This window comes from Rhinolophus ferrumequinum, chromosome X, assembly GCF_004115265.2.
Source record: "Rhinolophus ferrumequinum isolate MPI-CBG mRhiFer1 chromosome X, mRhiFer1_v1.p, whole genome shotgun sequence".
Lineage (NCBI taxonomy): Eukaryota > Metazoa > Chordata > Mammalia > Chiroptera > Rhinolophidae > Rhinolophus > Rhinolophus ferrumequinum.
In genome coordinates, this window is record NC_046284.1 from 50,659,816 (window position 1) to 50,672,236 (window position 12,421).

The window sequence follows — 12,421 nt, forward strand, 5'->3', positions numbered from 1 at the left end:
TTGTGAAGATTAACCTAATTAATATGTGCCAAGCGATTAGAATAGAGCCTGATACACAATAAGCACTCGATGAGCATTAGTCATTATTTTACCTTAAAGATTTGAGGGAATTTTGCATTTTACTCCAGGACATAATTTAAATTAGGTGCCACCATGAAAAAGTGACAGAATAGAAGGAAGCTGCCATATACATCCAGGATTTGCACGGTCCGGTTTAAAAAGCATAAAGCCAAGGACAACCTTGGGAAACAGAAGGAGAGATACTGAGGAACAGAAACTCAGGCAAAGGAAGGAAATCTGAAAAAATATGGATGTTGGAATGTTGTCCAGAAAGGCCCAGTCTAGATAAAACAGTGGGACAGGATGGGAACAGTGCAAGGTCACTGAGCCTGGGAGGCGGGGCGTGGTTAGAGGTCCTCACCTTTCTTGTGAGTCCCACTGTGTGAATTTCTCTGGGAGAGAAATACCTGTCAGCAATCCCAACCCAGACCTGCTCCACCCCAAACAGCTTTTTCTAAAACACCCAGATCACTAGAGAGTTTGCCACAAAAAGGCCATTTTTTCTATTGGAACAAAGCGATGTGATTCAGCAATAGCAGCTGAGACACTGTCATCCTTCATTCAGAAACAACAAAGGAAATTATGCTTAGGAGACACAAGCCCATGTACAATAGACTAATGGGCAAAATATTTGCCAGGCTGTAGGCCCTTTCCACAGTATGCAAATGAGTTGACTCGAAGGGAAGATTTCTTTCTCCCTGTGTTGACCAGGAAGAAACGATTTTTCAAGTGGTTAAAAAAAAGCAAAAAAAAAAACATGACTCTACAGCTATATTGCTCCTGCTGCAAAGGCAGCCTCCACACTTAGATTTTTTATTGTTCCATCGTCCTGAATACATGTAATTATTCTAGGTCTGGTATTATCTGTTCCGCACAAACAGCAGAGTATCTTTCTGAACTTCTGTCCTGTACCACAAGGACCTACCAAAATTAAATCCACAGAATAACGGAAAGTGAAAGGATGCTTCCATGCCTGGTGCAAAGTTTTCAGGAGGCAGGCTATGTCCCCAACCTCTCTGCCCCTGTGATGCACACAGGCACATGCACGTGCGTGCACACACATACATAGTCCTTCCTCAAGAGCCATGTACTTCCCTCAGGACTTGATAAAGGAACATAATTACAGATCCTCAAACTCCTTCCACTGCATTATGCTTGGACTGTACTGTAGGGATGTAGCCACCGCCCACACACAGCCTGGAAAGCAACCAGCTCGCCTTAGAACTGCCTCAAGAGCCATATGTGCATCGGTTGCAAAGCCAACTATGATTTCTTCCTGTGCACATGATTCAATATATGTTTTTGCATAGGCAGGCGTGGACGTGAAAGTCATTTTTCAAGAACTCTGATCCTCAGTTATACATATTTATACACATAGCAGTGTTACAGAACTTTCTATTGAGAGAGGGACACCTTGTGGATTATCTCAGAACTGAGAACTTCTGGAAGCACCGCTGATGATAACAGCACCCACCCTTTCCTAACAACGTCAGTCCTGTGTGCCAGGCACAGTACTAGAAACTTCACCTTGATTATCTCAATTAGTCCTCAGAGTAAACCTGGGAAGTAGGGATTCTTTTTTCAAATTATGCAGACAGGGAAACTGAGGCTCAGAGAGATTAAATAACTTATCTAAAGCCTCACATCTGGTAAGTGGAAGAGTCAGGAGTCAAATTCAGGCTTTATTGGCTCAAAGTTGACTTGCTTTCCTTATGTTATAAAACCACCATTATATGTAGCAGAAGAATGAGAATTGATACTGCATAGTTCATTGGTTAAGAGTGTGGACTCTGGTGCAAGTTTGATTGCAACTCCAATTTGAGTACTCTCATGTACTCTTTCGTTGTTTCATGCTGCTAATCTCATCCGTCCAGCCAGGCCATAGGTTCCCCATGGGTAGGGAGCATTTCTTCTTCTTCATCTGTATTTCCATAGTCCCTAGCACTAATCTGAGATGTTAATTTTTTTTTTACTGGTTTGAATACATTTTATTGAAGCAAAGTACACTGGGGTCATGTTAAACAGAAAGCTGGATATACACAATGCCAAACACATATGTGAGTAAATCAGGTGCTCACTCAGGATGGTCCTTAGATAATAGGGCTGGGTTTTAGGTCACGTTTATGCAAGTGTCCCCCACTCACATGACACTCCCTTTTTCTGTCAACTCTGTTCATACAGTGCTTTTCAACAGTTTCAAAATAAAGTGTGTAAGGCTGTGTTCCAAACACTGTACATATTTATTCATTTAATCCCTACACAAAGGTATTACTATTATCCCCAGTTTACACATGGGAAAACTGAGGCTCAGTATGGTAAATAACTTGTGCAGGATCACACAGCCAATAAGTGACAGAATCAGGATTCAAATCCAAGCTACATGGTTCTAGAGCCCACAGTTTTACCCACTCTGCTACAGGGGCTCAGCTTTCACACTGATCCTTAGTGGGGTGGGTGCCATCTGTCTTCTCCAAAGGGGAAGACAGTACATTTTCAGTGATAAAACAAAAGAGAAAAACTAATTCTCCAATGTTACCATACGAATACGCAATGCCATGACAACTGGAAAGGGGAGAAAAGCCATCTAATAATGATGAGTACAGCCATTATCGAGCCCTTGCTAAATGCCAGCTCCTGAGCACTTTATATACATTATCTCTTTTAGTCCTTACAACAACCCTGTGAGGTTATGTTATTAGCTCCATCTTTAAATGAAGGAGTAGAGGTTTACAGAGTCCAAGATACAGAACTAGTTAAAATGTAGATCCTATATATTAACCCAGATATGCCAGCCCCCAAAGCTAGGGCTCTTAAGCACTATGCTATACTTGTCATTTGGATTTGTGCAGACAGAGGCGATTGAGCTCGTGCTTGCACACTAAACTGGTTGTACTAGCATCAAGCAAGAGAGTTTGAGTATTATTTGCCACTCTGGACAGCCACAGAACTAGGGTCACTAGACAGGGAACAAGAAGAGACAAGAGCTATGCAGTCACTGACAATCAGAGTTTGAAGCACAGAAGGATTCTGGGACAGATGAACTGATGTTAGTGTGAAGGTATGGCCTGGGCCAGCAGAGACCATAGAAAAGTGGTTCTCACACTTGAGTGGGCCTCAGAATCTCCTGGAAGGTGTGTCACAGCACAGGTTGCTGGGCCATTATCCCAGATTTTCTGATACACTAGGCCTTGGGTACCACTTGAGAATTTGCATTCATAACCAGTTCCCAAGTGATGCTGATGCTGAAGGTTCTGAAGCCACACTTTGAGAACACTGCCACTGGGAATTCCAGACAGGAGGCCTATCCATGAGGATGTGAGATAACTTATGACTTTCATTTACAAGCGATGGAGATGGTGAGAAGGCACCAGCTAAGAGTTAATCCTGACACCATGTACTGGGCCCTACCTGCTTCATGGCCTCTCTACTTTGTACTTGCAGGCTCAGTCCTACTCCTATTTAAAGGACAAATCCTGACTATGAGCAAGATGGATTTAATCAAAGAGCTTCCCTCATCAATATTCTGGGCATTAGCACAAGTTATACTGAGAAATCAGTTTCTGTCTTAGTCTCAATTCCTGTTCCTTGGAATCTAATACCCCAACCATCTATAAAGAAAGTCCTGCATTGTGATGTCAGACCCACCCAAGGATTGGGACTCCGGCCTCTGATTCACACCTCAGTAACAGATGTGTCGCTACCTGCTGTCTGGAATGCCCAGTGCTCACTGTGGGTCAAACACTTGCACTTCTGGGGTACTCAAGGCTACTTTTTCCCTCACCAAGGAGAAGCATCTCTCTAATGGATCAAAGTGCTGTCAGCACCACAAAAATCTACGTTAGCAGGATTCCCAAATGCAAAGGTCTCTGGTGAGTAAAGTCAAGGGGATTAATATTCACCTTTCTTTTAAGTCTCATATGGTTGGTACACAAAGACTGGGCCTAGGGAGACGTCATCAAAATGGCGGCATGAGGTGAGCCTCTGTAAAGCCCCCCTGGAATTTACAACTAACTGAACAACAGTGACTCCACAAAGGACTCCCTGCACAGCAGACAGGCAAGACGAAGAGGCTCACTACTGAATTCACCTAAAGGTGGGCGAATCACGCTAGCGGGTGAGGAGGGAAGAGAGAAGTGTGGAGATGGAGCCGCGTGGGCGCAGGACATAGACCGAGCTCAGTGCTCCAAGCTCGCTGCATCCCGGAACTACCACAGCTAGAGAAAAGGGAAGAACTCGGACTACTAGGGCTCCGCTTATGCCCCACAGGGCTGAGGGGGCAGCATATAACACAGCAGAACCCAACGCTCACAGCAGAGACCTCCGAGAAAAGACTGATAGAAGAAGGCTGAAAACGGGGGTTTAAGCCCTCACTGCTGCAGAGAACGGAAGCCTTAGGCACTGAGACTAGCCGCCCCCTCCCTACCCTCCCAGAGCTCGCCCTGCCCGTACCTGCCTGGTGCTAGAAGGGGAACAGTAGCAGTGTCAGATCAAAAGAACGGAATATTTGCTGTTCTGACAACTGTGGACCACAGACACAGATTCGCAGCCCAACTGGTTCCGGCAGGGAGGAGGGAGCTGTGGAAGAAGGACCGGCAGGGGTGGTGGTTGCCGTCATTGCTCTGGGCCACCCCTCACAATTCACCCCGCCCCTGACCCCACCTATCTGGGCGTATACCTGCAGGAGTAAACAGAACTGCTGAAACATACGGGCTCTGAATCTGGGGCAGGAAGAGCTTTGGAACTTCAAAAGCTCTCCGCATACCCACATGGACACTGTGCCATGTGACCCAGGCGAACTATTAACAGAGGAGAAGCCCGTCTCCCAGGGAATTCCCCCAATTGTGTGAGAAGCTGGAATAGTGCAGAGAAAACATAGCACTACTGTATGAGAGAGAAAAAAAAGGCTGCAGTTGGAGAGAAAATAAAACATTCTACCAACAAGTACTGGAAAACAGAAGAAAGACCTCTTCCTATCAACCTGTTGCAGAAGCCACTCCTGTAGAGGTCTAGGAAGAGAAATAAGAAATCAGTAATTGCCATGAATAACCAAGGCAACAAGGCAGCTCAGAAAGAAAGTGAAAAGTCTCCAGAAAAGGAACTTAAAGATATGGAAATATGTGACTTAAATGGCAGAGAATTCAAGTTTGCAGTTCTGAAAAAACTCAACGAGATGCAAGAAAACACAGAAAGGCAGTTTAATGAACTCAGAAACACAATCAAAGAGCAACATGAGCATTTTACGAAAGAGATTGAAATTTTCAAAAAGAACCAAATAGAATTTCTGGAGATTAACAACTCAATAGACGAAATGAAGAATGAAATAACCAGCTTCGGTAGTAGAGCTGACCAGATGTACGAAAGAATCAGTCACATCGAAGATAGAAACCTGGAAATGACACAGATGGAAGAGGACAGAGACTTGAGACTTAAAAGAAATGAAAGAACTCTACAAGAACTTTCTGACTCCATCAGAAAGAGCAATATAAGAATAATGGGCATACCAGACGGAGAAGAAAGAGACAAGGAAACAGAGAATATATTCAAACAGATTGCTCATGAGAACTTCCCAAACTTGTGGACAGAACTGGATCCTCAAATCCAAGAAGCAAATAGAACACCTAATTACCTCAATCCCAATAGGCCTTCTACAAGGCACATTGTATTGAAGCTATCTAAAATCAACAACAAAGAAAGAATCCTTAAGGCAACCAGGGAAAAGAAGACGGTAACCTACAAAGGAAAGCCCATTAGATTATCATCAGATTTTTCAGCAGAAACTCTACAAGCCAGGAGGGAGTGGAACCAAATATTTAAACTATTGAAAGAGAGAAACTATGAGCCAAGAATAATATATGCAGCAAAGACATCCTTTAGATATGAAGGAGGAATAAAGACCTTTCCAGACATACAGAAGCTGAGGGAATTTTCTAATACACGACCTGCACTACAAGAAATACTAGAGGCTATTCGACCACCATCAACAGGGACAATTTGTGGCAACCGAGACATAAAAAGGGGGAGAATAAAGGCCTGAACCAGCATACGGGAATGGAGAAAGTAAGCGTGCTGAAGAAAATGGAATACTCTAAATATCAAACTTTCTTTTACATAAACTTAAGAGTAACCACTCAAAAAAAAAAAATCCAGAACTGAAATGTATACTGTAATAAAAGAGGAAACAGAGGGAAACATCATAGAATACCACCACACAGAAATAATAGACAACAACAAAAAGGCAAAGAAACAATGGAGACACAGCCTTACCAGAAAACTAAAGTCAGAATGACAGGAAATCCTCACATATCAATAATCACCCTAAATGTAAATGGACTGAACTCATCAATAAAAAGGCACAGAGTAGCAGATTGGATCAAAAAACTACACTCAACCATATGCTGTCTGCAAGGACAAGCATAGACTCAAAGTGAAAGGGTGGAAATTGACACTCCAAGCAAATGGTACCCAGAGAAAATCAGGTGTAGCCATAATGGTATCAGATGAAACAACTTCAGGGTGAAAAAGATAACAAGAGACAAAGATGGACATTTCAAATTTGTTGTATAGTATGTTGTATGTTGTATAGTAAAGGGGACTATACAACAAAAAGACATAACAGTCATCAATATTTATGCCCCCAATCAGGGAGCACCAAAATATACCAAGCAACTACTAACAGAACGAAAGGGAGAAATTGACCAAAACACAATTATACTAGGGGACTTAAATACATCATTGACAGCTATGGATAGATCATCCAAACAGAAAATAAATAACGAAATAGCAGCCCTAAATGACACATTAGATGAATTGCACATAATTGACATATATAGAGCACATCATCCTAAAACATCAGACTATACATTCTTTTCTAGTGTACATGGAACATTCTCAAGAATAGGCCATATATTGGGATATAAAATCAGCCTCAGCAAATTTAAGAAGATTGAAATCATATCAAGCATATTCTCTGATCACAAGGCTTTGAAATTGGATATCAACTGCAAAAAGAAAGCAGGAAAAAACACAAATACATGGAGATTAAACAACATACTTTTACAGAAGGACTGGGTCAAAGAAGAAATTAGAGGAGAGATCAAAAGATACATAGAAACAAATGACAATGAAAATACATCCTCCCAAAATATTTGGGATGCAGAGAAAGCAGTTTTAAGAGGGAAATTTATATCATTACAGGCCTATGTCAAGAAGCAAGAAAACTCCCAAATAAATAACCTCCTGTTACACCTTAAAGAACTAGAAAAAGAAGAACAAGTGAAACCCAAGGTCAGTAGAAGAAAGGAAATAACAAAAATCAGAGCAGAACTAAATGAAATAGAGGACAAAAAGACAATAGAAAAAATTAATGTGACAAAGAGCTGGTTCTTTGAAGAGATTAACAAAATTGACAAACCCTTGGCTAGACTCACTAAGATAAAAAGAGAGAAGACACTAATTAACAAAATCAAAAATGAAAAAGGGGAAGTTATCACGGATACCACAGAAATACAAAGGATCATCCAAGAGTACTATGAAGGACTATATGCCACCAAATTCAATAACCTAGAAGAAATGGACAAGTTCTTAGAAACATATAGCCTTCCAAGGCTGAACCATGAAGAACTGGAAAATCTAAACAGACCGATCACTAGTAACGAAATTGAATCAGTCATCCAAAATCTTCCCAAAAGCAAAAGTCCAGGACCAGAAGGCTTCACTAGTGAATTCTACCAAACCTTCAAAGAGAATCTAATACCAATCCTGCTCAAACTCTTCCAAAAAATTGAAGAAGTGTCAGTACTCCCTAACTCATTTTATGAGGCCAAGATTACCCTGATACCAAAACCTGGTAAGGACAACACAAAAAAAGAAAACTACAGACCAATATCTCTGATGAATACAGATGCAAAAATCCTAAACAAAATTCTAGCAAATTGAATACAACAATGCATTAAAAAGATTATTCATCATGACTAAGTGGGGTTCATACCCGGGGCACAAGGATGGTTCAACATCTGCCAATCCATCAATGTGATACATCACATAAACAAAATAAGGACAAAAATCATATGATTATATCAGTTGATGCAGAAAAAGCATTTGACAAGATACAACATCCATTTATGATTAAAACACTTAATAAAATAGGTATAGAACGAAAATACCTTAACATAATAAAGGCCGTATATGACAACCCCTGAGTTAATCTCATAATTAATGGTGAAAACCTGAAGTCCTTTGCTCTACTTTCAGGAACACGACAGGGCTGTCCCCTATCACCTCTGCTTTTCAACATAGTGTTGGAAGTCCTTGCCAGAGCAATCAGGCAAGAGGAAGAAATAAAAGGCATCCACATTGGGAATGAAGAAGTTAAATTATCACTCTTTGCAGATGACATGATGCTATATATAGAAAACCCTAAAGACTCCACCAAAAGCTATTAGAAACAATCAACGAATACAGTAAAGTTGCTGGCTACAAAATCAACGTACAGAAGTCCATTGCATTCCTATATACTAACAATGAAATCTCAGAAAAAGAAATAAAAAAAACAATTATTTTTGCAATTGGAGCAAAAAAACAAAATACCTAGGAATAAACTTAACCAAGGATGTGAAGGACCCATATGCTGAAAACTACAAGACATTTTTGAAAGAAATTGAAGAAGACACAAAGAAATGGAAAGACATTCCATGCTCATGGATTGGAAGTATCAACATAGTTAAAATGGCCATATTACCCAAAGCAATATACAGATTTAATGCAATCCCCATCAAAATCCCAATGGTATTTTTTAAAGAAATAGAACAAAAAAAAATCATCAGATTTGTTTGGAACCACAAAAGACCCCAAATAGCCAAAGCAATCTTAAGAATAAAGAACAATACTGGAGTTATCACACTCCCTGACTTCAGCTTGTACTACAGGGCTACAATAATCAAAACAGCATGGTATTGGCAGAAAAACAGACACATAGACCAATGGAATAGAATTGAGAACCCAGAAATAAAACCACATAAATATGGACAGATAATTTTTGACAAAGAACCTAGAAACATACAATGGAGGAAAGACAGCCTCTTCAATAAATGGTGCTGGGAGAATTGGATAGCTAAGTGCAAAAGAATGAAACTGGACTGCTATTTGTCACCATGTACCAAAATTAATTCAAAATGGATCAAAGACTTAAGCATAAGACCTGACACAATAAACTGCATAGAAGAAAACATAGGTACTAAACTTATGGGCCTTGGGTTCAAAGAGCATTTTATGAATTTGACTCCAAAGGCAATGGAAGTAAAAGCTAAAATAAACGAATGGGACTATGTGAAACTTAAAATCTTCTGCACAGCAAAAGAAACAATCGACAAAATAAAGAGGCAACCAACTGAATGGGAGAAGATTTTTGTAAACAGTGCCTCCGATAAGGGGCTAATATCCAAAATATACAAGGAACTCATGAAACTCAACAACAAAAAAACAAACGACCCAATTGAAAAACGGGCAGAGATGAATGGATAAAGAAGTTGTGGTATATATAAACAATGGAATACTATTCGGCGGTAAGAAAAGTTGATATAGGAACATTTGAGACAACATGGATGGATCTTGAGAGTATGATGCTAAGCGAAATAAGTCAGAGAGAAAAAGCAGAGAACCATATGATTTCACTGATATGTGGTATATGAACCAAAAACAACAAAAGAACAAGACAAACAAATGAAAAACAAAAACTCATAGACACAGACAACAGTTTAGTGGTTACCAGACAGTAAGGGTGGTGGGCGGTGGGAGATGAGGGTAAGGGGGATCAAATATATGGTGATGGAAGGAGAACTGACTCTGGGTGGTGAACACACAATGGGATTTATAGATGATGTAATACAGAATTGTACACCTGAAATCTATGTAATTTTACTAACAATTGTCACCCCAATAAATTAAAAAAAAAAAAAAAAAAAAAAAAACAGAAAGACTGGGCCTAAACAGTCTTCCTGCTGGAGGTCTTTGGGGGGAAGAGGGTAGGGTCCAAGAGAAAGGTAAAAAGACATGAGTGCCTTACATTTGCTCTGCTCTTAATCTTCAGGAGACTCTCACTCATTCCCATGCTTCCCTTCCCTCATTTGGAATGGTAGAAACTAGAAGGTTAAGTGGATGGGACCAGGAGGACACTGGTGGGAAAAATAGGCCTAGGGTACCCTGTGTCCAGTGGGGGCTTTGTGCTAAAGCAACAGGAGAGTTCTCAAGGCTTAAGAACAGTTCAGGCCACCTCTCCTGGAGTCATCCAGTACAGGAGTTGAGGACCAAAACCCCACCAATTGGTGAAGAACATGCATTTGCCTATGGTGTCTCCTCTGTGCTTTACATTACTTAGAGCCCTAGCAGAACAAAAACAGTAGGTGACTGGAAATGACTTAAAAAACAAATGGATTAGTGAATGAACTAATCAGAAACAGTTTGGGAGACAATGAGGAAAAACTGAGGGTTGCTAGATGGGCGGGAGGGGTGGGGGGTGGGGGGAGGGTGAGGGGATTGGAGGGCAATCGGTGACCATAGGATGGCCACGGGCTTCAAAATTAATCTGGGGAACGTAATTTGGTGGTTACCAGAAGGTAAAGGGGTTGGGGGGTGGGGGATGAGGGTGAGGGGGATCAAATGTATGGTGATGGAAGGGGAGCTGACTCCGGGTGGTGAACACACAGTGTGATTTATGGATGATGTGATACAGAATTGCACACCTGAAATCTATGTAATTTTACTAACAATTGTCACCCCAATAAATTAAAAATAAATTAATAAAAAAAAAAGATACGTTAAAGTCAAAGTAGCATTGACTATCTGAGTGACATCCTGAAGCTTCAGTTTCCTCAGCTCTAAAATAAATACAGTAATATTGCCTACCGCACAGAGTTGTTGACAGGATCAAATATAATAATATAATACATAAAAGTGCTTAGCTGTGTACAGTGTCTAGCACATAGTAAGGGCTTCATAAATGATGTCTGTTACTACTAATTATTATTTATTATTATTATTTCTCAGTGCTTTTGGACTGAGATGGGCCCCTGACTTGCTATGTGAAATTCATATTACTACTCTGGGTTTCAGTTGCTTTATCCATATCAAGGAATATGAATACCTTCTCTACCCACCTCCCCAGTATGTAGTGAGAACAAAACTAACTGTGCATATGCTTAGAAAAAAAGAGAAGAGCCCAATCTGAATGTCAGGTGGTAAGAACTATTGTTACTTGACTTCTAGTAATCATTATTCTCATGAAAAATAATTTAATAAAACCGTCAACCCAGCATCAGTCAGTACCATCCTCCTGTTAGCTCCATCAATCATCTTAAGATGACAGGTTTCTGTGTTGACTTGCAAGTCATGTTGCATTTTGTAGACTTCTTAATTAAAAACCTACTTAAGCTAGCGCTCCAATCTCATTTTCTGAAAGCTGGGCAGTAAACTTTGTTCCAACCCTGAGTGAGAGAAAAAGTGCTATGAAATGTGGCTAAAGATACAGGCAGGGGGCAGAGCAGGCTGTTCAGGCCGTTGTGGACCATAGGAACAATTGTCTTTATTCTAAGAGCAACAGAAGCTAGTGCATGGTCTTAATCTGAAGGGCAGAAGGGAATGGTGAAGATATAGTTTTATTTACTCTGGCTGCTATAAGGAAAATAGATTGAAGAGACGCAAGAGTAGAAGTTGAGGGACCAGTCGTTAGGCTGCTGCAGTTGTCCAGGTGACAGATGTTGGTGTTTGGGTCTAGAGTGACATCAGTGAGGATGGAAAGATTTGAGAGATCATCTAAAAGGTAAAATTGACAGGACTTGGTGAGGGGTTTCATGTAGGTGGGAGGGGAGAGTGGCCAAGAATGACCCCACCAGCACCTCCAGGTTTCTGGTTGGAGCAACTGGATATATTATGAGGTCTTTCACTGATCTAGAGGAAGGGAAATAGGCTGGGGCAGATGTATATCACAATTACAATTTGGACTATGTTAAGTTTAAAGTCACTGTGGAACTCCAAGTATATAGGTGGATATACAGGAATGGAACTCAGAAAAGACAGGTCTGAATTGAAGGTATATGTTTGGGATACATTCATTCCTGCCCCTAACTGTTTACCTGGATCATAATCTGGGCCTGCTGACTACGCTTGCTTCACACTCTCACCTACACCGGTCTACTGCCTATCTCAGCCAGTGATTAGATCTAATCCTAAGTGTTTGCCTTTGCCAGGCTGGTACTGCTGCAAAAGTTAAATGAACCACAGCCAATCGTGTCCTACATTGTAATAGTGTGCCCATTAGGTGTGTCCAGATCATGGATGTCTACAAGACAGACCAGGATGGGTTAGGGTA